Source organism: Halichoerus grypus, chromosome 4 (genome assembly GCF_964656455.1).
Source record: "Halichoerus grypus chromosome 4, mHalGry1.hap1.1, whole genome shotgun sequence".
NCBI classification, from domain to species: Eukaryota; Metazoa; Chordata; class Mammalia; order Carnivora; family Phocidae; genus Halichoerus; species Halichoerus grypus.
The window spans coordinates 135693922-135719448 of NC_135715.1; the positions used below are offsets into that span (position 1 = coordinate 135693922).

The following is a 25527-nucleotide window of genomic DNA, read 5'->3' on the forward strand; positions in this document are numbered from 1 at the left end:
AATAATGTGCTCTCCAGCTTCACCTCTCATCCTGGGAAACATGAAAGAGAAAGTAAAAGAGGTGACCCAAATCACAGAGTGCCTTTGATAGGAGAAATTCAGCTGTTTTGAACACTTACAATCAAAGGAAGTGGTTTCCCTAATTACATGAACTATGTGAAATCTCTCAGAATAGCTCTTCCACCCCAGGATTCCTTGCACTTTAGAAGTTTGCATAAAAGCTCACATGGAGAATCAGATGCAAAGTGTTTGATTCAGATTTTATTAGGCAGAAGAGTGCCCACATCCATCCTGCGGTTTGCCAGCTACTTAGGTTAGGGCCACTATACCTGGTTTTGATGTGGGTATCCTTCAGACCTGCAACATTAAGATCTTTGTTCTATCCTTTCCTTGCAAGAGGTACCACTTTTCAGGAGCAGTAGCTATGAAAATATTCAGGCGATTGGTCTTCCCAATTTGTCTCTCAACCTGAAAAGGATCATGGCTGTGTTTGTGCACTTTGCATGGGAAAACATGATTTCCTGTGTTTGTTGCTAGGGAGTGTTAAACTGCTGGATTTTATTAAGCTCTTCGTTACATTTTTTTATATTTTAAATAATGATTTACCAGAATTTATATGCAGAATTCCCCATTTACTATCAGAATCTAGAGTCCGGATCTGCCAAAACACTTGGCCTAAAGAATAATAGTGATTATGACTGTATTAAGTCTTTTGTATTTTGATAGTCACCTTGTTACTGAGGCATACAGTGTGGTGCAGGTGTGTAAAGAAGAGAATTATAAATATCCCAAGTTCTCTGTTTGGGGAGGCAGGCTCAAGAAGACAGAAGCATCCATTTTAATTAAAATGTCAGCTTGAAAAGATCTTTTTCTGGGCGAGTAATTTTATGTGTAAGGGAGATTGTCTGGTAATCATATGTAGCAGTAAAATCTCTTTCAGTGAATAGGTATGCTGCTGTTACTGTATTTTATATTCTGTTGAAAATCTGTGGGTGCTAAGAAACAAATGGGAGTCAATGAGCAGAAACAGAAGGAAATTTGATTTTGTCTAGTGTTTAAAGTACAGTAGTGACTTAAATTGTAACCCACATAAAATTTTCTGATACGAGGACTGTTGGCTCTTGGGCAGCAAGGATTAAGTAAAAGAAGGTAAAAGTGCTCTTCAGTCAGTCAACCTACAAAAATTTATTTAAACAATTATCCAGCCATTTCTTTCTACTTTAACAGTTCTCATTTATTCCAGGGAAATTAATAAATATTTGTGATTTTAGGATATTTAAAATCTGAAAGTGTTCATGATTGAACTATGAGACTTTCTTTTCTGTGTGTTGTGAACTCCTAATTATGGATGGCTTAAGATTTAGCTACTTTGTATATAGTCACGTCAAGATAATAAGAGGGGATTTGAAAGATGATGGAGGATTGATACTGTGGTAGGTGTTTTGCTTATTGGGTTGATTTGCACATAATTATGAAAAGGTCTATTATCTTAGAAATCTAATACAGTAATCAAACCGAACTTTTAATAGCTATTTTAATCTGACGGTCCCAAACCTCCAAAAATCAGTAATTTGAAGTGCAGCATAGTTATGTTGGGTAGCAATAAATCCAGTCGTAGGGCCCAGGTCTTTGCTTTGCCAGTTTGGAGCTCTTGTCAGGAGCACACTGTCAAGTTCCTACTATGTGTGTTAGATCTTAAATGACATTCAGCTGTCTACCCTATGCTTGTAGGAAAGAAGGTTAAATATGGCATTTGGTAACACTTCCACATTAGCAGTAAAAGGTCACTTTGCTTTTCTTCGTAGTGTTTCTAGGAGCTATGGAAGTAGCACCACATAAATCACAATTGAGCTTCTTGTTCTAGATCAAGATTTTATCTAAGTCATCGCAGATACTGAAAATATCTATCTCTTGTTAAAATTCCACAGCCTCTCTGGAAAAATGGGTTCTATGATCCTTACCATTCAGAAATCTGCTTAATGGCTGGCTTAAATAACTTCTGTTAGGGTTTTAGCCCAGTATCCCTTGCATTATCCTCAAATGATAATATTATTCAGCTAGCGCTTTTACCATTTAGAAAGCACTGTTCTTTATATCATTTCCTTTATAAATGATGGAACAGGTTTAGTATGATTCCCAAAATTATACGGGAGAAAACAGAACTTAATCTTGGGTTTTCTGGCTCTGGATCCAGTGCTGTTTACCCTTGGAACCTCAGCTTTGGAAAAGACCTTAATCAACCATGTTTCTGATGCCCGAATCTCCTCTGCAACATTCCTGTTGCAAATAAGCATTTTGCTTCTGTTTGAATTCTGATTACTAATGATGGAGAACTCATTAACCTCCTGGGACAATCCATTTCATCTTTGGAAAACTGACCATCAGAAAGCTCTTCTCTAAATTGTTCTGAGTCTATCCCACATGCTAACAGTTTTGGCCCAGCATTAAAGGAATAATGCAGTACTGTAATGTGATGTTTTAAAAGAACATTAAAATTATACTCAGGAAACTCTTACCAAGTGATATTTATTAAGTGTCTAATTGTCCCCTAATTCTTATCTTATTAATAAGTACTATAGCTCCATTTATTGTGACTTTTTAGGTTTCTGCAAAATTTTTGAAGTGGTTTTGTTTTGTTTTTTTTTTTCCTTTTTGGAATCTCTTCCTAGTATTAAAAGTGACCAGTTCTTACTTAAATAAAGGAACGTAACTTGGAGACAGTATACTAATAATAGGAAAATAGATTTCTAAATAGTATATCTTATTTGATATACTTCAGTATTATGCTTCTTCTTTCTTTATTTTTTTTTAAGATTTTATTTATTTATTTGACAGAGAGAGAGATAGCGAGAGCAGGAACACAAGCAGGGGGAGTGGGAGAGGGAGAAGCAGACTTCCTGCCGAGCAGGGAGCCCGATGTGGGACTCGATCCCAGGACCCTGGGATCATGACCTGAGCCGAAGGCAGACGCTTAACGACTGAGCCACCCAGGCGCCCCCATGCTTCTTCTTTAAGTTTCTACTTTTATGCATTTGTTCACTATGCTATACTTATAACCAGATATTTCCATATTATATTTATTTTCCAGATTTTATTTTTTACATTAAAAAATGATGCATGCTCATTGTAAAAAAAAAAAAAAATCAAACATTACAGCAGCCTGTAAAGAAGCAAAACATTTCTCCTCCCTATAGTCTTATACTCTAAAACTTATCAGTTTATGAATAACTTTCCAGATTGATTTTTTCTCTGCATTTATAAGCTGTACTAATATTTTTCCCTCCATAAAAATGGATTATATTTCCAGAAAGGGTAGCATGAGGGAAATTTGTGATGGAACTGCCTATATCTTGACTGTGGTGGTGATTGCTTGAATATATGTATGATAAAATTGTCTAGAACTTAACATACACACACACACAAGTGCATATAAAACTGGTGAGATCTGAATAAGATCTGTGGATTGTATCAGTATCAATTTCCTGATTATGATATTGTGCTGAAGGTATGCGGAATATAAACTGGGTAGAGTATATGGGATTTTACAGCTGCATAGTTATCTCAAAATAAAATGTTAAAAACTTGGGTCATGCTGTTATATGTATATATTGTCTTGAAACTTGGGTTTTAAACTTAGTATATTGAGGTACTATGTGACTATATAGAGAGCTCTTTCATTTCTTTTAGTAGCTTTTATATTTTGTGTTTAAATAGTATTCGTTTACCCTTACTTATTATAGCAAATTATATTCTTGGCCAATGTACAATAAAAAATTACTGGACACATGGAGAAACATGAAAATGTTTTACTGGAAACTCTGAGATGACCCAGATGTTGTAATTAGCAGACAATTTAAAGCAGCTTTTATTAACAGGTTCAAGAACTTAAAGGAAAACATGGTCATAATGAAAGAACAGAATGGGAAATTCAGCAGAAAGAAAGGAACTAAAAATTCTAGACATGAAAAACTGCAGTCTTTGAAGTTTTTATTTTATTAGATGTGGCTTAATAGCAAATTAGGGAAGGCAAAAGGAAGAGTCAATATATATAAAAACAAATTAATAGAATTTATCAAATCTGAAGAACATAAGGGAAAAAAGACTTAAAAAAATGGAAAACTCAGTAATATGAGACAATATCAGTCTAAAACATATAATTGGACTTCCTGAAGGAAAGGAGAGAGAGGGTGGATAGAAAAAAAATTGAAGAAATGATAACTTAAAATTTCCCAACTTTGGTGGAAAATATATAGGTCCTAAAAGTTAAGCAGACCCCAAGCAAGATAAATCATTTTGCCTACTTTCACCATTTGTGTTTGGTATTGTACTGGAAGTCCTAGTCAGAACAGTAAGACAAGAAAAAGAAGCAAAAGGCTAAAGATTGGAAAGGAAGAAATAAATCTGCCTTTATTTGCAGATGAAATCATTATTTACATAGAAAATCTTAAGTGTTCAAAACAACTCTTAGAAGTGATGGATTAATTTAGTAAAGTTACAGGAAGCAAGTTGATTATATTGCTATATACTAGGAGCAAACAATTCAAAAAATGAAATTTCTTTAGAAAACAGTTTATTTAGAATAGCATCAAACAAGAAATACTGAGAAATAAATTTAATGGAAGGTATGAAAAATTTCCACACTGAAAACTACAAAACATTGCTGAGAAAAATTAAAGATGATCTAAATAAGAAGACAGAGATCATGTCCATGGATTTTAAAACACACTATTGTTCAGATGTCACTTTCCCTTAAAAATTGATTTGTATAAGAAGAACATTGTTGGAGGATTCACACTTCTTGATTTCAAGACTTACTGCAAAAGTCCAGTAATTCAGATGGTGTGGTATTGGCGTAAAGATAGAAACATAGATCAATGCAACAGAATTTCAGATTTAGCCCCCCACATATTAAAGTCTGTTGAATTTTAATAAACATGCCAACGTAATTAAATGCAGAAGAGGAAATATTTTTAGTAAATATTTCTGGAACAGTAGGTATGCATAGTTAAAAAACTTAACTCCTACTTTACACCATACACAAAAAATTATTTCAAGATCCATTATAAACCAAAATGTAAAAGTTAAAACCAAAAAATTTCTATAAGAAAAGGAATATTTTACAATCTTATGGTAGCCAAACCCCAAAAAATGTCAGTAATAAAAGTAAAAATTGATGACTAGAATTTCATTAAATTTTAAATTTCTGCTCATGAAAAGAAACGGTTTAAAAAATAAAGAAGCAGGCACAGACTGGGAAAAAGTATTTATAATAGATGTATCTACCAAAGGACTTTAAGAACTCCTACAAATCAATATTAAAAAGATAAATAAGGGTGCCTGGGTGGCTCAGTTGGTTAAGCGACTGCCTTCGACTCAGAGTCCTGGGATCGAGTCCCACATCCGGCTCCTGGCTCAGCGGGGAGCCTGCTTCTCCCTCTGACCCTCTCCCCTCTCATGCTATTTCTCTCTCTCTCTCATAAATAAATAAATAAAATCTTAAAAAAAAAGATAAATAAAAAAATTTTAAAATAGAAGATTTGAACAGTCACTCCACAAAAGATATTCAGTTGCCTCTTGAACAACATGGGTGTGGATTGTGCAGGTCCCCTGATATGTGGATTTTTTGATAAATACAGCACTATATATATATATTTTTTAAGATTTTATTTATTTGACAGAGACACAGCGAGAGAGGGAACACAAGCAGGGGGAGTGGGAGAGGGAGAAGCAGGCTTCCTGCCGAGCAGGGAGCCTGATGCGGGGCTCGATCCCAGGACCCTGGGATCATGACCTGAGCTGAAGGCAGACGCTTAACGACTGAGCCACCCAGGTGCCCCACAGCAGTGTATTTTTTTAATGATTTTTTTCAACATTTTCTCTAGCTTACTTTATTGTAATAATACAGTATATAGTACATATACAAAATATGTGTTAATTGACTGGCTACATTATCGGTAAGGCCTCTGGTGAACAGTAGGCTATTAGTAGTTAAATTTTGGAGGGGGGTGGTCAAAAGATTTTTGACTGCACAGAGGGTCAGTGCACCGATCCCTGTGTTCAAGGGTCAACTGTATATGGATAATCAGTAAGCATGCGTGAAAGTGCTCAATAGTATTAGTCATTAGGGAAATGCAAATTAAAACCACAGTGAGATTCATTTCACACCCATTAGAATGGCTAAAATTTTTAAAATGAGCAACACCAAATATTGGTGAGAATGTAGATTAGCACCTTTTCATAGAGTGTGAAATGGTATGACCACTTTGGGGTGTTTTTTGCCTGTTTCTTCAAAAATTAAGCCCCCAGCTTACCCTGCCTATGATCTAGCGATTCAACTTACAGGTATTTACCCAAGTGGAATGAAAACGTATGTTCAAAAAAGACTAGTATAAGAATATTTGTAGCATCTTTATCTATAATAGCTCAAAATTGAGAATAACCCACATACTCATTAATAGGAAAATAGATAAATAAACAATATTATATTGATAAAATGGAATTCTAATTAGCTATAAAAAGAATGAACTACTGATAAATGCAGCAACATAGATGAATCTCAAAAACATACTGTTTAGTAAAAAATCGTACATATGGTATGATTCCATTTATGTGAATTTCAAAAGGCAAAACTAATCAGCGGTACTAGAAAGAACAGTTTTGAGACGTCTGGGTGGCTCAGTAGGTTAAGCGTCCCACTCTTGATTTTGGCTCAGGTCATGATCTCAGGGTCATGAGATGGAACCCCACATGGGCTCCAGGCTCAGTGGGAGTCTGCTTGAGATCCTTTCCCCTTTCCCTCTGCCCCTCCACCTGCTCACGCACTCTCTAAAATAAATAGATCTTTTTTAAAAAAAAAAAAAGCAAAACAGTGCCTATGAGGGGTGGTATTGACAAAAAGGCACATGGAAAGATAGAAATAGTCTATATCCTGATTGCGATGAAACACAAATACCTACATGTATCAAAGCTCTTTACATTATTCATTTAAGATCTGTTTATTTTATGATATATAAATTTTACCTTAGTTAAAAAACAAAAGTTCAGTTTTTTAAAAAGGCGAAAGAATAAGCCAATCAAGTCTGTTGCCTTTTAAAGGGCTTCTCCCAAAGCACCAATCAATAATTTCATATGTATAAATATATACATGTATATTCATGTATGTAACACTGAATATGAAATAAATATCCACACACCATATAACCCATGCATTTAAAGTGTACAATTAAATGGTTTTTACTACATTCACAATTACGCCATTATAATCACAATCACTTTTAGAATATTTTCACCCCAAAAAGAAATCCAGATCCGTTTACAGTAATTTCTCATATTCCCTCAACTCCCCCACAACCTAGCCCTAAGCAACCACTAATCTATTTTCTTTTTCTATAGATTTGCCTTTTCTGGATATTTCATATAAATAGAATTATATAATACGTGGCTTTTTGTGGCTGGATTCTTGGACTTTGCATGTTTTCCGGGCTCATCCATGTTGTAGCATGTATCTACTTAAATGGGTTCCTGGACCTAATTCCGGTGTGGGGAGGGGTTGTTTCCACACAAACCAGTAGGGTGTCCTACCGTTCAACTCAATTCTGACACAGTCTACCTGGAGACAGCCGCAGACAACACAGGCTAAGCCCAGGTTGTGACCGGTAATTGGGACTGACTGACTGAAAATCAGAGGTTTCTATGATCCCCTTCTTGGGTTCATTTAATTTGCTAGAGCGGCCAATAGAACTCAGGAAAACATTTTTACTTACTGGATCATCGTTTATTACAAAAGGATATCATTCAGGAACGGCCAGATGGAAGAGATGCCTAAGGCAAGGCCATGTGAGGCTGGTGAGACTTCCTTCCCCTCTTCAGGCATGCGCTGCCCCAGCAGGTACCTCCATGTGTTCACCAGCCTGGAAGCTCCTGAACCCTGTCCATCTGTGGAGGCTTCAGTACACAGGCATGATTGACTAAATCTTTGGCCATTGGCAAATGATTCACCCTCCAGCCCCTCTCCCCTCCCTGGAGGCCAGGGGGGGAGGGGAATGAAAGTTCTAACCCTCTAATCACAGGGTTGGTTCTCCTGGGAACTAGCCCCCAACCTTAGGTGCTTTCCAAAGTCACCTCATTAACAGAACAAAAGACCCCTTTTCACTCTCATCAGTTAGGAAATTCCAAGGGTTTTAGGAGCTCTGTGCCAGAAATGGGGAAGAAGACCAAATATATACTTATTATAAATCACAGTATCACATACTTTATTTCTTTCTATTGCCAAATATCCCATTGTATGGATATGCCACGTTTTATTTATCTGTTTATCCGATGATAGACATTTGGATTGTTTTCTACTTTTTGGTTATTAGGAATAATGCTGATATGAACATTTGTGTATGGACATAGGATTTTTCTTTTCTTGCCACTATTCCTAGGAGTAGAATTGTTGAGTCACACGATAGCTCTGTATTTATTGTTTGAGTAACCGTCAGTACTGTTTTACATTCCTACTAGAAGGGTGTGAAGGTTCTAATTTCTGGATAAATCTTTTTTTTTTTTTTTTTTTTTAAAGATTTTATTTATTTGACAGAGAGAGACACAGCGAGAGAGGAAACACAAGCAGGGGGAGTGGGAGAGGGAGAAGCAGGCTTCCCGCGGAGCAGGGAGCCCGATGCGGGGCTCGATCCCAGGACCCTGGGATCATGACCTGAGCCGAAGGCAGACGCTTAACGACTGAGCCACCCAGGCGCCCCAAATTTCTAGATAAATCTTTACCAACACTTGTTATTCTCTTTTTTATTATTATTATTGTAGCCACCCTAGTGGGTATGAAATGGAATCTCATAGTGGTTTTGATTTGTAGTTTTCCAGTGAATACTGGTGTTGAGCATCTTTTCATGTGCTTATTGGCCATTTGAATATCTTTTTTGGAAAACTGTTCAGATTTTTTACCTATTTTTAACTGGGTTATTTGTCTCTTTATTATTGAGTTGTAAGAATTTTTATACATTCTAAATACAAGTCCCTTATCAGATATATTATTTACAAACGTATTCTTTGATTCTCTGAGTTTTCTTTTTCATTGTCTTTGTGGTGTCTGTTGAAGCACCAATGTTTTTAATTTTTATAAAGTTCAATATACCGATTCTTTTGTTGCTCTTGCTTTTAGTGTCGTATCTAAGAAGGCTTTGCCTGACCCAGGGTCACAAAGATTTACTCTGATATTTTCTTCTAAAATGTTTTGTAGTCTTAGCTCATTGTTTGTGTTTATAATCCATTTTGAGTTAATTTTTGTGTATGGTGTGAGGAAGGGGGTCCAACTTTATTTTTTGTATGTGAATAGTAACTTCTTACCTCTTTTAGCCAGAATTGTATTCCATGGCCACGTTTAGCGAGGAGCCGGTTGGAAGGTGACAGGTACGGTTGGGGCGTGGCTGCCGGAAACACAACAGAAGGCAGCCAGCAGCAGTTGCCACGGCACGCACCCTCTTTACTTTTGACTCAAAACAGTATGCCACCAGACTTCACAAGGAATAATCCAAACCTCTCTGAAATGTGAATTTGATCAAGAAGCGTTCTATAACTGGCTTCAGAAAAGACTTAAAAAAAGTTTTCTGGATTTTATTTGTTAATATGGTTTTCCTGAAGATAATGCTGAAAGCTGAAATAGCTGGGTTGCTATTCATTACAACTAAAGAATTTACTCTTTCTTGTGCCTCTGCTCAGCTGTTTGTCCACCATCTTTTTCTCTCTGTCCCACTCCCCCGCCCTCTCCCTCCCTCCCACATATTGGAGTTTTTGTCTGCTAACATTACATTATATTTAATGGGTTTGACATACATACTCTTAAGTGGACACTCAGTCTAAAACCCAGCCTTCCTCTGAATCTAAAAATTACTCCAGAATACTAAGTTTATTTTTAAAAATTTTATTTAGAAGTTCTTCCTATCCCCTATTCCAGAGATTTCTAATGTTTGAAAGGCTAGGTAGCTTGCTGTCTAGCGCCCAGGGGAGTGGAGAAACCAGACCCTGGAACCCAGTCCATGCATTGCCAGCTCAGTGCCTGTGTTCAGTGCTGCTGCAGTAAGAACGCACTGCTTCCCGTGGCAGCCTCCGCACGGATAAGATCTTCATTTTACAACTAATAGATCACTATGATCTGTGTTCACTACTGGAAAAATAACTCAAAAAATATGTTTGCTGTTGAGGTTGAGCCAGTGGCCCTTCCATATTTGAATGGAGAATATAGTACATATCTGATTAAACCCAATACAATAGAAACCTCACCATGATGAATGATGACAGGTGTTTTGAAAAAAGAATGATGGCATGGTGTGGTCTTCTGTGACCTCTGACGCAGAAACCTGAGGATGGGCAGGCAATAGAAACACAAGCACGGCCCCATCAAATTCAGATTCATTCCACGGGCGCAGTAATCGGGAGGCTAGTGATGCTAAGCCAGATTCCTTACCCTGGGAGTGGCAAGGAGAAGTGATGTTCAATGTCTTTCAGCTTGGCACTTGATCTTTTAAAATAGTAGGGGACTTCAAGAGATTTATTTGGAGGTTTAAAGAATCAGGCTTAACACCTTTGGTCATCTTGGTGTATTTTGGTCTTTTAATTAGAGGTTCTTCCCGGGTATGATTATTACGGGAGTCTGCTGGATGACTTATGCCTTACCTCTTTACTGATGCTGTATTCACTGGACTCTCTGGTCTGTGCTCAGTGTCCTGCCCAGACCTGTGCTTTGGCCTCTTTCTTTTACGAGTTTCACTGTGCTGTTGCTGCCAGTCTGTGGATCTATTTGCTAGCAATGCATAGTTCTAGCTGATGTTCTGTATATCTGAGTTCAGTTCTGTGTATCTTTTAACATTTTTTTCTCTGAATCACTCTACGTACAATCTCTAGTAGCTAACATTTATTGGGGAAAACTGGGGTCTAGCGAGTACTTTCCATTTAAATTTGGTCCTCACAGCTATTTTAAGTAGGTATCAGTTTTCTTCATTTTGTAGATAGAGACCAAGCTCGGTGACATTAAGAGACTTGCAGGGTCACGTAGTTCATACCTGGTAGAGCTGATATTTAGCTCGGGCGTTTTCTGACTCCAGAGTAACTAGACCACCATTCAGGTTTGCCCCAGAACCACCCTCCAGGCCAGTGGGTCTATGTCCTGGCTGCTCACCTAAGCCATGTTAGACTCACCTGAGAAGCTTCCAAGAAACACCCGCACCTGGGCTCCACCCCGTACTAATAGAATCAGATTTAAGACAGAATGTTAGAGTTGAAGAGATTTTAGATCATTCATTCTGTCTTTTTTACCTTCACATTTTGACATTTTATCCGTAGGTAAGCTGACTCCGAATCACACAGCTGTCAAGTGTCAGAAGCAAGACTAGAATGCAGATCTCTTGATTCTGATTCTAGAGTTCTCTCCATACTCGGGTCAAATAAATGTGTTAGAGTATTTACTGTGTACAAAGTCCTAGGCACAAGTATCGTCATAGGTGAGTTTATCCATATGTAATATCTAGAAATATGTGTGCATGTACATCTGTGTACATGTATACACATGTACGTCTACGTGATTTTGGAAATTGATATTCATTTGCGAGAGAGGCAGTATTGCATCACGGTTGAACTCCTGGTTTGAATTTTGGTTTAATTGCTTCTTATACCGTGGGCGGTTACTTAATCTCTCTGTTCTTTGGGGCGCCTGGGTGGCTCAGTCGTTGGGCGTCTGCCTTCGGCTCAGGTCATGATCCCAGAGTCCTGGGATCGAGCCCCGCATCGGGCTCCCTGCTCAGCGGGAGGCCTGCTTCTCCCTCTCCCACTCCCCCTGCTTGTGTTCCTGCTCTCACTGTCTCTGTCAAATAAATAAATAAAAAATCTTTAAAAAAATCTCTCTGTTCTTTGGTTTCTTAGAGATAAACCGGGGATAGTAATAGTGCTTACTTCATGGATTAAATGAGCTAATGGATGTGAGGTGATGAGACCGTGTTGCCACACAGGAAGCTCTCCATTAGCATTAGGTAGAGTAATGTATGAGGAAGGATGTGCTCAGTTTCCAGCTTCCGGAACTCCACGGCTCCTACATCCATTGATTACAAAAGAATTACAATAATGATAGTATTTCTGTGATGTGGGTCACCTGTATGAAATCCCTTTCTCTCAGCCTTAAAGACATATGCATAGCTTTCTGGAGACCCTTAACAGGGTCTATACACTCATGCTTTATAGTTCACAATCTTCTATCTGTCTTCTAAAACATGGTGGTGTTCTAATATATTTTCTTCTTTATCTCTGGGCCCGCTGTTACATCTCAGCCATATTCAGCCATGACTTTCTGTGTGTTTTGTTAAATGCCTTGGGCTGCCAGAAGGTTGCTCTGGTGTAGGTTGGTATATGGCATCAGTCATCTCCAGGTTTATATTTATTTACATGCAAAACAATTCTCGTCTCTTCAGAGTCATGTGTAGTTGATAAATAGTTTTATACAGAAAATTTTGAATTATTTTCTCTTAGACTTCTGGTGATAAAGTCTTTTACATGAGATAAGTTCCACCTAGAGAACTCCAGGTATCAACTGAGGCCTGTCCCTGATCTCTCCGGGGTCCTGTGCATTGTTGCAAGAAATAAAAGGAATCCGTTACACAAACACTGCTTTAGTCAACCAGCATGGAAGAATGGATCCATTTACAGTATCATTAAGTACCATTTACCAAATGCCTTTAAAGGAACTCTTTCTCTTCCTTTCTGCTCAGAGGTATTAAGTAGAGTCATAGTCAGATTAAGGATACCAACTGACTCTTCAAGCAAAGAGAAAAGTTGGAATTTGGGGTGAGGGGGTGTTTGGAAATGAGATAAAAATCTGAACTGAAATGGATCTAGCAAGCAAGTTCAATTCAAGAACACAGGAAGTTACATGAGTCAGCTCTAGTAATTTGAAACGATTAAAATAGGCTATCATGAAAAGTAGTTTCCTGCTATAGGAGATCTTAAGGCTCGCAAGGATATAGTAAAGGTACGTCCTAGGCAAAGCTCATAGCTACCCAAATAGATCCCTGGTAAGGTAGCTTTTGCTTTATGTGTTCAGAAATTTCATCTTCGGAGCGGTGGACTCAGGATGCTAAATCCCGTTAACATATTTGACTGTGACTGAGGAATAAAATCAGTTTGCTAATTTGAAAATTTTCTATTTGTAGGTGAGTTATATGGGAAACAAACTTACAAAGACATTGCTTTATGAGTGTGGATTCAGAGCAAGAGGAGTTCGTAATGGGATGTGAATATATTCTAATACTGCGTTCTGCTAACAGTCTGATTTGTCTGCCCTTAAACAGGAGGCGCCTTCTCCCCGGGGAAGTTCCTCTGCCTTAACCCCACCCCCCGCCTCTTCTCCCTGCCAGTGTTTACTTTTTTTACTTTTTTACTTTTTACTAAAAGAGTCTTTGACTCTTTTCCAGGCCGTGGTGGTTGACCATCTCTAACTATCACCAAATACACACATACGTGAGTGCCCATGCAGACACACTTCTTTATTAAATATGTTGGTACTTCAATCAAGTTATCTCCTGTCCTCCGGTCCTGGAAGGATCTTTCACTCTAGGGTGACTCGACCCATCTCCAGTTTCACCCATTTAGATCAATCATTTCTCAGTTCCCAATAAAACATTCTCTGGTGTTGACCTGTCATTGGGAGTGTTCAGTCAGAGGTGGGGTGTCTATTTCTTGGAATATCCCTACGGGGATAACTTCATTAAGAGGCCAGTTGGAGCAGATGACGTTTAAGTTCCATGGGGTCATAAATTAGTAACTCTTTCACCTCCATAGACCTCACTGATCCTGAAAGGTTCTCTTTGAACCTTTGAAGTGTTTTTTCACTTTTTAGGAGTGGCTCCTAGTGAAATGCGACATGAAAATCAGCTTGGCATGTGTTGCCATGTTGCTGCGTGTTAGCAATTCCATTACCTACTTCTGTTTCCCTGCATGTGTTTCACATTCACAGTCGAACGGAGGTGCTTCTGTTCCGCAAGCTTGCTGCCCTGTGCTGCCTGCCCACCAGAGCTCTTGCTCTTTCTTCTGCTTGGAATGGCAGACCTTCCCAGCTATTAGTCAGCATCTGAACCGTTCTTCATGGTCCAGTTGAAGCTTTCCATTAGCCCATGCCATCGCCAGATCTGCACGTGGATCCTCCACAGCACTCTGTCCTTCTCGTGGTTATTTTGCATCTTGTTATTTTGCACTTCTCTTTTCCCTTTGATACTGTGTAAGCCCTTGACAGTAGTAGTTTCTTTATTTCCATTTGACTTACAGTGCCTGTCCCATCCTTGTTTTCATTCGTATCAGGATATAACACAAGTACAGAAGCTAAAGACAATATCAGAATGTTAAGGGGAAGGGGCGCCCGGGTGGCTCAGTTGGTTAAGCGACTGCCTTCGGCTCAGGTCATGATCCTGGAGTCCCGGGATCAAGTCCCGCATCGGGCTCCCTGCTCAGCAGGGAGTCTGCTTCTCCCTCTGACCCTCCCCCCTCTCATGTGCACTCTCTCTCTCTCTCTGTCTCAAATAAATAAATGAATAAAATCTTAAAAAAAAAAGAATGTTAAGGGGAAGAAGCATGGTTATATTTAACTAGAAAACTGAGAATAGAAACTATGTAGAATATTTAAAAGATCAGAATTCAGTTATTAGGGAAATTTTAACAATAGAATAAAAATCCAGCCAAACATAATGGGATTAAGGGGTGAATAGAAAGTGAGGAAATAGAATTTAAGGTGAAGTATTATTTCAAGAAGTTTTGATGTTTAGGAAAGTAGGTTGAGAAGGAGATGAGGGTCAAGGAAAGTTGTTTGGTTCTTGGAGAGATGAAACTCAAGCATTTTTTAACCTAGAGGAGAGACTTAGAAAGAGATTAAAGATTCCAGAAAGGACATAATTGATGGTGTATCACATCCTGAGGGAAGAAGGGGGGATATAAAGAGCACAGGTGTCAGGGTGAGGTCTGGGGGGAAGGAAGGCTCTCTTTTTCTCTGGGGCAGAAAGGAAGACCGGGAGTGTAAGGTAGGAAAGCTGCAGGCAGTTAGCCTGCTTCCCCAGTGTCAGAGTATTCATAGTAATCTGAGGATGACAGGACTAGCTAAAGGACATAAGACTTGAGGTTTATTATAGTCGACTCCTGAAAATTGTCTTGTTTTTAATTTTTTAAAGATTTTATTTATTTATTTGACAGAAAGAGAGAGAGAGAGAGCACGAGCATGAGCAGGGGGAGCATCAGGCAGAGGGAGAGGGAGAAGCAGGCTCGTGGGACTTGATCCCAGGACCCCGGGATCATGACCTGAGTTGAAGGCAGACACTTAACCGACTGAGCCACCCAGGCATCCCTCATTCATTTCTTGATATCATTGTCTTCCTCCAGTAGATCGTAAGCTCCATGAAGGCAAGGGTTTTGCTATCTTGTTCATCACTATCCTCAGCACCAAAAAATTGTGCCTGGCACATTGACAATATTTGTTGGGTGAATGGAGAATGAAAAGGGGAGCCAGTTGCAGATACTCAAAATTATTGCTATCATCTTTTAGCTTTCAATAAATGTACAGACTATAAATATACCACGTTAATTGTCTCAGGACGTTTCTGTCATAAAAGCTTGTCTGAAAGCACTGAGAAACATAGAAAGGTAGTTATTGGATTTTTTCATACCTAGAAATTGGTAGGATGAGAACTAGAGCTTTAGAGTTTTGCAATATTTGACCAAGGAGTGTAAAGTTATGTGTAGTATCTTGAAGACCCTTTTATTAGACAGAAGCTTGATCACCAACAGCTTGGTGCTATGGCATTAACTATTAGTTATCCACCCAATATCTATTCCCCTTGTCTTTCTTAGGATTCATGTATTGTTAGATATGCTACTGTAACTTAAAACTACATTCTCCAGCCTTCTCTGAAAATAAGATGAAATTTCTGAGAAAGCTCTTTAAAAGAGGCTGACCTAGGAGGAAACTGTTATGTACTATCCTCCCTCCTGCTTCCTGGAATGTGAATATAATGGCTTGGAACCCCAGGAGTTATATTGTGACCATTAGGTAACTTTGAGGATGCAAGCCAATGCTAACGATGGTGGAAAAGAGTATAGTTGTGGAGCAGCCATATTGGGCTTCCTGCAGCCTTCTTGTTTTTGAGACAATATAAAGTGTTTTGTTTAAACTACTGTTATTTTGTATCTCTGTTTCTTTCAGGAGAACTCAGTTGATTAGAAAGGAAAAACTGAAAGGAGTTAAGGGTAAGAGACCTCAGTGGGCCAAATGAAGAACAGTTTTAATGGGAGTAAGGATAAGAGGTTGAGGTCAGAGAGGGTTTCTAAGCTTGAGATGGGTGGGTAATGAAAGAGTCTAAGGGATCGTTATAGGTTGCTAAAGCAGAATGCTATTGATGTCTCCTGGAGAAGAGAAAGTCAAGGAAATAGTATTTGAATACACAGATAGGTAACCAGGAGCTAACTCTTCAATTAGACCAGTGTATCTTTGAATTTTGATTTCATGGGCCACCAAGGATCTCTCTGTAGACCAGGAATCTTAAGGGTTCTAATTTGAGACGCACTACAAAATATTATTTTATTGTATGGCTTTCTTGTCGAAATGATTTAAAGCAACTAATAAAGATACTAATTGTGGGGTTAAAAAAATTAAAAATAGGAAAATGGAGGAGAGAGCAAACATGGTAAAAAACAAAATGGAAGTAGGAATGAAGTTAGTATGATAAAAACGCACCCATGAGGTTCTCTGTATTTTTAGATGTAGGCAAGAGATTTGGGTAGAAGCTTTCCAGCAGTCAGCATGAAAAGTGTAACATGATAGGTTCTTATAGTAATCACAGGAGGAGTGGTATAAAAACAAGTCAGTTCAGGAAAATTAGAAATATTTCTTTTACTAAGACTATTTTACTTGAATTCTAACTTTATGTGATTGAATTACATAATAACATCAGAAGTTTTCTTTTAGGTGGGGGAGGAGAATATCAAAAGACAGGTTTTAGGAGAACCACCATAAACAAGTTTACACCGTACCCCAACATCAGGGTAAAAAGTGAATATAGTTGGGCAGCTCTACAGAATGCCAATTATCTGACCATGTTTTCAGAATGACTATTGTCTTTGCATAGACATAGGTAGATAACCAAAAGACTGAAAAATAAGACATGTCAAGAAAATTGGTAAGAATTAGAATGGTTAGGCTTAGGAGGAACTATCCTGGACATTAGCCTTCAGGAAGTAGTCATTAGGCTTCAGGAATTCTCTTTCGCTGTCTCCTACTGAGCACCAATACAGACTTGTATTTCAGCATGAGGGTAAGTAAAAAGAAAGGATATCATGGTTGCTGGTGATGGTTATTAGGTATTGGAGGCTCTTTTCATTAAACCTTTACGGGAAAACGATCTTTTGCCTTTAAAAGTGAATTGCTTTAAGGTGGGGCTTGTGGTTGGGGGCAGTGAAAGAAAAGACTGGAAGACTTCAGATCCCTTCCATTCTTCAGAATATATGACTCAAGATTATTTTTACCATATATTTGTTAGGGTTTGGTACTTAAAAAAAAAATCCGTAGTCTGGCAGGTGTCACCCACATACCTTTGTCATTCATTGTTGTTTGAGTATGCTGACAGAACCCCGAAATAGTGAGATCATTAATTTAGCTGAAGAATCCAGGTATTCAAGATACTGTCTAAGTGGCATCTACAAGATATTAAAGGACTTCTCAAGACTATTTTAATATTAAATATTCCTGAATTCTTCTAAATGATTTTGCAGATTTCCATAATAAATGTGGCAAACATTTCTCTTATGGGATGTAAATAATCAAACTCTGTTGCACTGTAGAGTAATATTATAAAGCACTTAGCTAATCAGATTGTGAGAGTCGCTCAAAATTCCTAACCGTGTAATTTTTGCATAGAGAGAGGGAACTTCATGCTGTGCAATTAACTGGTTTTATTAGCTATAAATTTGGTTGTTGCTAGCTGGCCTGACGGGCTGGTGCCTGTGGAGAATTGGATCTTGGTTTTTGACTTGATACTGCACAATCGAGTGTCAGGAAGGCATGGGAATTTGTAGTGGGGGCAGCAGCTGAGGCCCTAAGAGGGAGTCGATGAGGAATTGTTTTTCACACTTGTGTAACTAACTAGAGAGAGCTTTGGAATTTTCTAGGCCTGTTGTAATTTCTGGATGTTCTATAAACTAACATTCCATTCCATATTCAAATAAGGTTTATAAAGTAAAATGGGGTGGTTTAGTGATTGTAAGTAGGACATCAAACTACCTGTGTTGAAAATCTGGCTTTGCCATTTATCATGCCCTTGGGCAAGTTTTAAGATTTCTCTGTGCCTAGATTTCTTCCCTTGAGTAAGGGCGATAGTAGTAGGCCCTAGGCTCATGGTGTGCTGTGAGGGTTTGAAGGTTCAACCTGCATGATGCGCTTGGCCTGGCTCATAGTGGGCACTCAGTAAATGGTAGCTATGATTGTGGAGGAGTCTGCAAATTGGAATCTCTTTGAGCAAGGGCAGCTTCTAATAAAAAAATGTTTAGATGAAAGGACTCATTTTTTTTTTTTTTTAAAGATTTTATTTATTTATTTGACAGAGAGAGACACAGCGAGAGAGGGCACACAAGCAGGGGGAGTGGGAGAGGGAGAAGCAGGCTTCCTGCCGAGCAGGGAGCCTGATGCGGGGCTCGATCCCAGGACCCTGGGACCGCGACCTGAGCCGAAGGCAGATGCTTAACGACTGAGCCACCCAGGCGCTCCTGGACTCATATTTTTATTGGCCTTTTTTTTTTTTTTTTTTTTGGGAGAGAGGGAGGAAATATATAAAAAGAGGCAGAGGTAAGAGATCTAGACTCAAATTTTATTAGACTTCAACTCAGCTCCTGGAAAGTGAACTTAAATCAAAGATCCAGTTTTCTTCACTCTTAAACACGACAAAATAGCTAACTTATTTGTGAGGGTCCTATAAGACAAATGTTTTGAAAATGTTAAAGTGCTATAATTAGGGAAATATATGGAAATTTTTTTTTTTTTTAAAGATTTTATTTATTTATTTGACAGATAGACAGAAGAGCACAAGCAGAGGGAGTGGCAGAGGGAGAGGGAGAAGCAGGCTCTGCACTGAGCAGGGAACCCGATGCGGGACTCGATCCCAGGACCCTGAGATCATGACCTGAGCCGAAGGCAGACGCTTAACCATCTGAGCCACCCAGGCGCCCATGGAAATATTTTTATCTAAACATGGAAAGTCGCATATAGTGAAATAAATGAAGCTAATTAAAACAAGCAGATTATGACAGCAGCATCCACTGCTGGAAGAGATCTGAATTTGCTCAGAAGCTTGACTTGAGTCTGAAGAATAGATTGATTATCAAGGAAGGGGAAAGCTGACAGAACGGAATTAGCATTGGTCGAACACCTGGCATTTGCTGGGCACTGGGGTAGGATTACTGTCCCCATCTTATAGATGAGGAGACTGAGGCCCAGACAGGTTAAATAACTTCCTCAGAGTCACCACATTTATAAGTGGCAGAGCCACCACTCATGCTCAAGCCTGTTTGACTCTAGAGGATGTCCTAACACGCCATGGTCAATTACCTCTGTTCAGTTTATCCAATATTTATTGAGTATCCACTCTGTATAACGTACTGTTAATAAGACATCAATTTTTTTATAGAAATGGATAGAAATTTAGAGCATGAAGGAATCTGAAAGATAATTCTGTCCAGTCAGGTTATTTTCTGGGAAGAGAACAAGGTCCACAGTGACCAGGAAGCTTTAGGGCCATGCATTTTGGAATTAGAATTTAAATTCCACTCACCTGTCCAGTATTTGATTAAATTGTATTGCTTTTGATCTTTTAAAAGCCTAATCATTCATTAGTTCATACTACAAGCCTTATTCAAAGGCTATCTTTGGGGTGGGGGAGGGGAGATTCTGTGTAATTTTAGCACCAAGTGATCTCAGCGACCAAGTTACAGGAGTTGTTTTGTGAAAAGCAGGGTGCTTTTTTTTCCCCCCAGGCCATCAAATTAGGTAGGACTGTATGTAGACAGAAGAATGAAGAAATGCACCATGCACAGCTTTTGTCACCCAAGCTGAATGCAGATTGTTTACAATGTGTTTGACTTTTTCTTTCTTTCTTTTTTTTTTAAAGATTTTATTTATTTATTTGAGAGAGAGAGAATGAGAGACTGAGAGCATGAGAGGGAGGAGGGTCAGAGGGAGAAACAGACTCCCTGCAGGGAGCCCGATGCGGGACTCGATCCCGGGACTCCAGGATGTTGACCTGAGCCGAAGGCAGTCGCTTATCCAGCTGAGCCACCCAGGTGCCCCTGTGTTTGACTTTTTCATGCCATCATGGCAACATTCTCTTGCCAGCATGAAGAATGTAAAATCTCTTAGCCTTTTTATGCTTTGGAAAGATCTCTTCATTTCTTAAGTCTTCACTATTTGTCTCATTCAGTTTTAGCCACCCTCCTATCCTCCCAGGTTAGCCTGCCCTTAGTCGGGTATGGCCTTAACTAGAGAGCAGCCTGATCCCTGGAGGGGAGCCCCCGCTGCTGTCTGAGTGGCTGCACGTGTAGTCTGCTGCAACCCACCAGGAAAACCATTGAGCAATAGGCTTCCCAGCACTAGTGATGTTTGTAATAAATCCCACATGGCTCCATCTTGGGTGTTCATGATGAGTGAGCAAAATGATTGGCTTATTTTTTCCTTAGTATCTCTAGCCATTTTCCTTCCAAAGAAAAGTCTTCATGATGTCAAACATCGTTAGGAATATGGGCTATATGATATTATAGAACCTGAATTCAGTTCATTTATCCTTCTTTACTTCCCTGAATACCTAAGGGACAGCATTTAAAAGAGAACCTACAGAACTGTGAGGGTTGCTGCTTGTCACATGACTTGTTATTGAATGGGTCTGATTAAACCTAAAGTGACTCGGAGAGCATGACCTGTATCTGACACTCTGGTGATTAAATATGGGATTGAAAGGCATCCAAGCCTACCTTTATAAGTTATTCTTGTGGCATAGCAATTTTAGGAGCAGAGGGGCTGGTTTTCCCTCTTGCCATACACATAAGAAAACAAGCTTTTATTTTAGGAAAATGCTCCTAACCATGATACTCTTGGGGTAAAAATGCAATTAATTAAACAGTATTTTTGGGATGCCTGGGTGGCTCAGCCGGTTAAGTGTCTGACCCTTGATTTCAGCTCAGGTCATGATCTTGGGGTTGTGAGATTGAGCCCTGCATTGGGCTCCGAGATAAGCGTGGAGTCTGCTTGAGATTCTCTTTCTCCCTCTCCCTCTGCCCCTCCCTCTGCTTACTCTCTCTCTTTCTCAATAAATAAAATCTTAAAAAAAGAAATTAAACAGTATTTTCTTGGTTTTGACCCTGGTTTTGTGGTCTGATGCATATAAATCTTTTGATTACTGAGACTGAGCATTCTGCCTTGGTTATCTTTATAATCAGAGCCTACAGCAGAAGAGAAGTTCTGCCTGTGCCTTGCCTGAAAAAGCTAGGTGTGTTGACCTTACAGATTTGTAAGTACTGTTTTAGGACTTTTTAAATCAAGAATTTCCCTTTGTGCCTTACCTTCTGCCGCTAAGTATAATAGTTCTGGGCTCTATGGTGATAGAAGAGGTATGCTGTGCAGAGAAGACCAGTGGCCGTGTCTTTTCAAATCGTCCTGTTGGTAAGAGACCTGGTTGAATTACTGTGGACTTTTAGGACACTGGCCCAAGCCGGCTCCTTTAACAGAACACTAAAGACAGGGTGATTTATAAACAACAAACATTAATCTTCATAGTTGTGGAAGCTGGGAAGTCTGAGATCAAGGTATTAGCAGCTTCCATGTCTGGTGAGAGCCCGCTTCCTGGTTCATAGATGGCCATCTCCTTGCCGTGTCCTCACCTGGTGGGAGAGGCAAGGGAGCTCTCTGGGGTCTCTTTTGTAAGGGCGCAACCCCATTCCTGAGGGCTCTACTCTTATAATCTAATCATCTTCCAAAGGCCTCATCTTCAGATACCATGACACTGGGGATTAGATTTCGGCATATGAATTTTGGGGGACTACAAACATTCAGTGTACAGCAGGGAGCGTGTACCACGGTGTTCAGGTAGAACAGTGGGTATGGAAAGTATGTGGACTTGACGAAAGGCTGGTTTATCTTCAGAGGTGATTTTGGAAATAGAGTTGATCCTTGAACAACGTGGGGTTAGAGGCACCAATTACTTTCCACCCCAAGCACAGTCAGAACTCTGCGTATAACTTTTGACTCCCCCAGAACTTAACTACTAATAGCCTACTGTTAACTGAAAGCCTTACAGATAATATAAACAGTTGATTAACAAATATTTTGTATGTTACATGTATTATATACCCTATTCTTACAATAAAGTAAGCTAGAGAAAAGAAAATGTTATTAGGAAAATCATAAAGGAGAGAAAATACATTTAGAGTACCGTACTGTGTTTATTTATAAAACCCACATATAAGTGGACTCGCACAGTTCAAATCTGGTCCGCTGTATGTGGTAAAACGTATTCGGTAGAAAATTGGAAATGGAAGGTTGAAGACTAAGCAAGGCTCTGCATTGTGAATCTGAAAGAGTACAATGTCAAAGCAAGGGCATGCCAGAGAATAGCAAAGCAGGAAAGGACTCAAGAAATTGTGCTCATGTGATCGTCTTGGGCTGCAGAGGCAAAGTGCAAGTCTTGATTCTGAAAGTTTAAATCAACAATGAGCTAGTGAGCATAAATTTTGGATGGGGCTTCTACTGCAGTTATGTAATTGATTGACTGTCATTCTTATGAAATACCAGCCTTAGAAACAGCCCTTATGCATATGGAAGAACAGAGTGCATACTGAAGCAAATCTACATTCTCTGGCATTTTACTCTTCCCACTTTGCTGTTCAGAGTAAACATTTCCTAACGTGGACTCTCTATAGCAGTTATTTAAACACACTAAATATCATTATCATCAAATACTGTATGTTCATTCTGCAGACAAGATTGAGTGCTTCCTATATATAAAGTATTTGGCCTTTCTCCCTCATGTGGTATTATACTAGACATTTTACAAGATGAGCAGTGTAGGAAAGGCTTCTCTAAAGGGCAGCAGGCCACAGAAGCAAATGTAAGAAGGTGGAGGAGATCATTTAATAAAAGTGCAGATACTGAGTAGGTTGAAATCAATCTAGATTTCAGTTTCCAGCACCCACATCTGTGGTCTTATGGCCTCTCAGGACCTGCGGCCTTCTTCAAGAACAACTCAGGTGAACATTAATTTGTTCCAGACCCAGGTCAGTAGAAACTCACAGCTCAGAGGTTAACGGAACTAGTTTTTATATGTCTAGGGTAGTTCTGGGAACGTAAGGAAACAGTATTACTTCTTCCTGATCTAATCCTAGAGAAAATCAGAATTTCCATGCAAATAAATATTTTTCATTTTATATTTATATTTTCTGGTCATATATATTGCATGCATGCTTTTTGTGATTAAAAATTATGTAGGTTTAGGATTGCCTGGGTGGCTTAGTCAGTTAAGCATCTGCCTTCGGCTCAGGTCATGATCTCAGGGTCCTGGGATCAGCCCTATGTTCTCCCTCTCCCTCTGCTCCTCCCCCCTGCTCATGCTCTCTCTCTCTCTCAAATAAATAATCTTTATTTTTTATTTTTTTAAAGATTTTATTTATTTATTTGACAGAGAGAGAGATAGCGAGAGCAGGAACACAAGCAGGGGGAGTGGGAGAGGGAGAAGCAGGTTTCCCACGGAGCAGGGAGCCCGATGTGGGGCTCGATCCCAGGACCCTGGGATCATGACCTGAGCCGAAGGCAGATGCTTAATGACTGAGCCACCCAGGCACCCCAATAAAAATAATCTTTAAAAAAATTTTAAAAAACTATATAGGCTTATTGTGAAGAATTTTAGAAATACATAAAAATTTAAAATCATTTGATTCTTTCTGCTACCTAGAGATGACTGTAATTAATATTTTGTTTCTTTTCAGTCTCTCTTACATATATAATTTCTATTTTTAAAAAGGGGGATCATCTCCTATCTTCTTGAACTTTGAGAGAATATACTGATCCTGGATCATATTGGTATTTTGGAGACAGAGCTGTCATTGGAGAAAGCCTTTGACCTTGAATGCACAGTGTGAAGGACACTACTTCTTTTGAATGATTGAATGAGCCACTCCTTTTTTTTTTTTTTTTTTTACTATCATACTCTGATGGAATCAGAGAATCTTAGAATTGGTGAGGACCTCAGAGATCAGGGTCCCTGGAATGTTTTAAATGTCACGTGCACCAGAGGGCAAGAAGGAACAGTTGACAGTGGGCAGTAGATGCATACCTTGGATTTTATTATACCCACTGTCTTTGTTGTCAGTATCACATCACAGGCAGAAAGATACATTCCTGCTGTTATGTGGAGGATAATAGCTATTGACAACCTGGGAGAAAAGCCTGTTCCTACGAGAAGATGTAAATAGAGCCTGCCAGCCTAATGATGTGGGTCTTCAGAAACCATTTCTTTCGTTAGTGTTGTCCGTAGATCAATAGAGTGCTATCAATATCTTTACTTTCTTTCAAAAAGGAAGTGAACTCACTTTTATTAACAATTTATTTATCTCAGGGGCACTTGGGTGGCTCAGTTGGTTAAGCGTCCTGATCTGAGCTCAGGTCTTGATCTCAGGGTTGTGGCTGATCTCAGTTCAAGCCCCATGTTGGGCTCCATGCTGGGTGTGGAGCCTACTTAAAAAAATATATATAAATATATATATATTTATCACATAATACATATAGACTATGTCAGTGGAATGTAAAAAATGTAAAACAAGCCTTAAAAACAGAATCTTTAAGGATTTTATGCCAGCTCTCCTAATTTAAACAAATTTAAATTTGGGATTAGGTTGAAAAACTTTTAGTTATAAAATAAGTCATGGAGATGTAATATACAGCATGGTGACTACAGTTAATAATACTGTATTGTATAGTCGAAAGTTGCTAAGGCAGTAGGTCTTAAAAGTTCTCATCACAAGAAAAAAGAACTTGTCATTGTGTGTGGTGATGGATGTTAACGACTAATTGTGGTGATTAATATATATAAATATTGAATCATCATGTTTTACATCTGAAACTAATATAATGTTATGTGTCAATTGTATCTCAATTTTTTTCAAAAAGGCAGTTTTGCCAAAATAGAAAATAAGTTTTTGTTTTGTTTTGTTTTTTTAAAGCTTTTATTTATTTGACAGAGAGGGAGAGACAATGAGAGAAGGAACACAAGCAGGGGGAGTGGGTGAGGGAGAAGCAGGCTTCCCGCGGAGCAGGGAGCCCAATGTGGGGCTCGATCCCAGGACCCTGGGATCATGACCTGAGCCGAAGGCAGATGCCTAACGGCTGAGCCACCCAGGCGGCCCTAAAAATAAGTTCTGAACTGAGGGAAAGGGATTGCTCTGAAGATAAAGATACTAATTGACTTAAAATCTTCT

At 39.0% G+C, this 25527-nt stretch overlaps 1 protein-coding gene across 8 annotated transcripts in view; it reads left to right on the forward strand.

The window, feature by feature from the left end:
* Positions 1–25527, forward strand: part of MAP3K20 (mitogen-activated protein kinase kinase kinase 20) — a 180929-nt gene that overhangs the window by 52372 nt on the left and 103030 nt on the right. Inside the window, exon 2 of one of the 8 annotated variants that reach the window (XM_078071004.1) lies at positions 11338–11495. The exons of the other annotated variants lie outside the window; for them this stretch is intronic. The gene's annotated coding sequence lies outside the window, so the exon portion shown is untranslated. The remainder of the gene's footprint in view (positions 1–11337; positions 11496–25527) is intronic. 8 annotated transcript variants of the gene reach the window in all.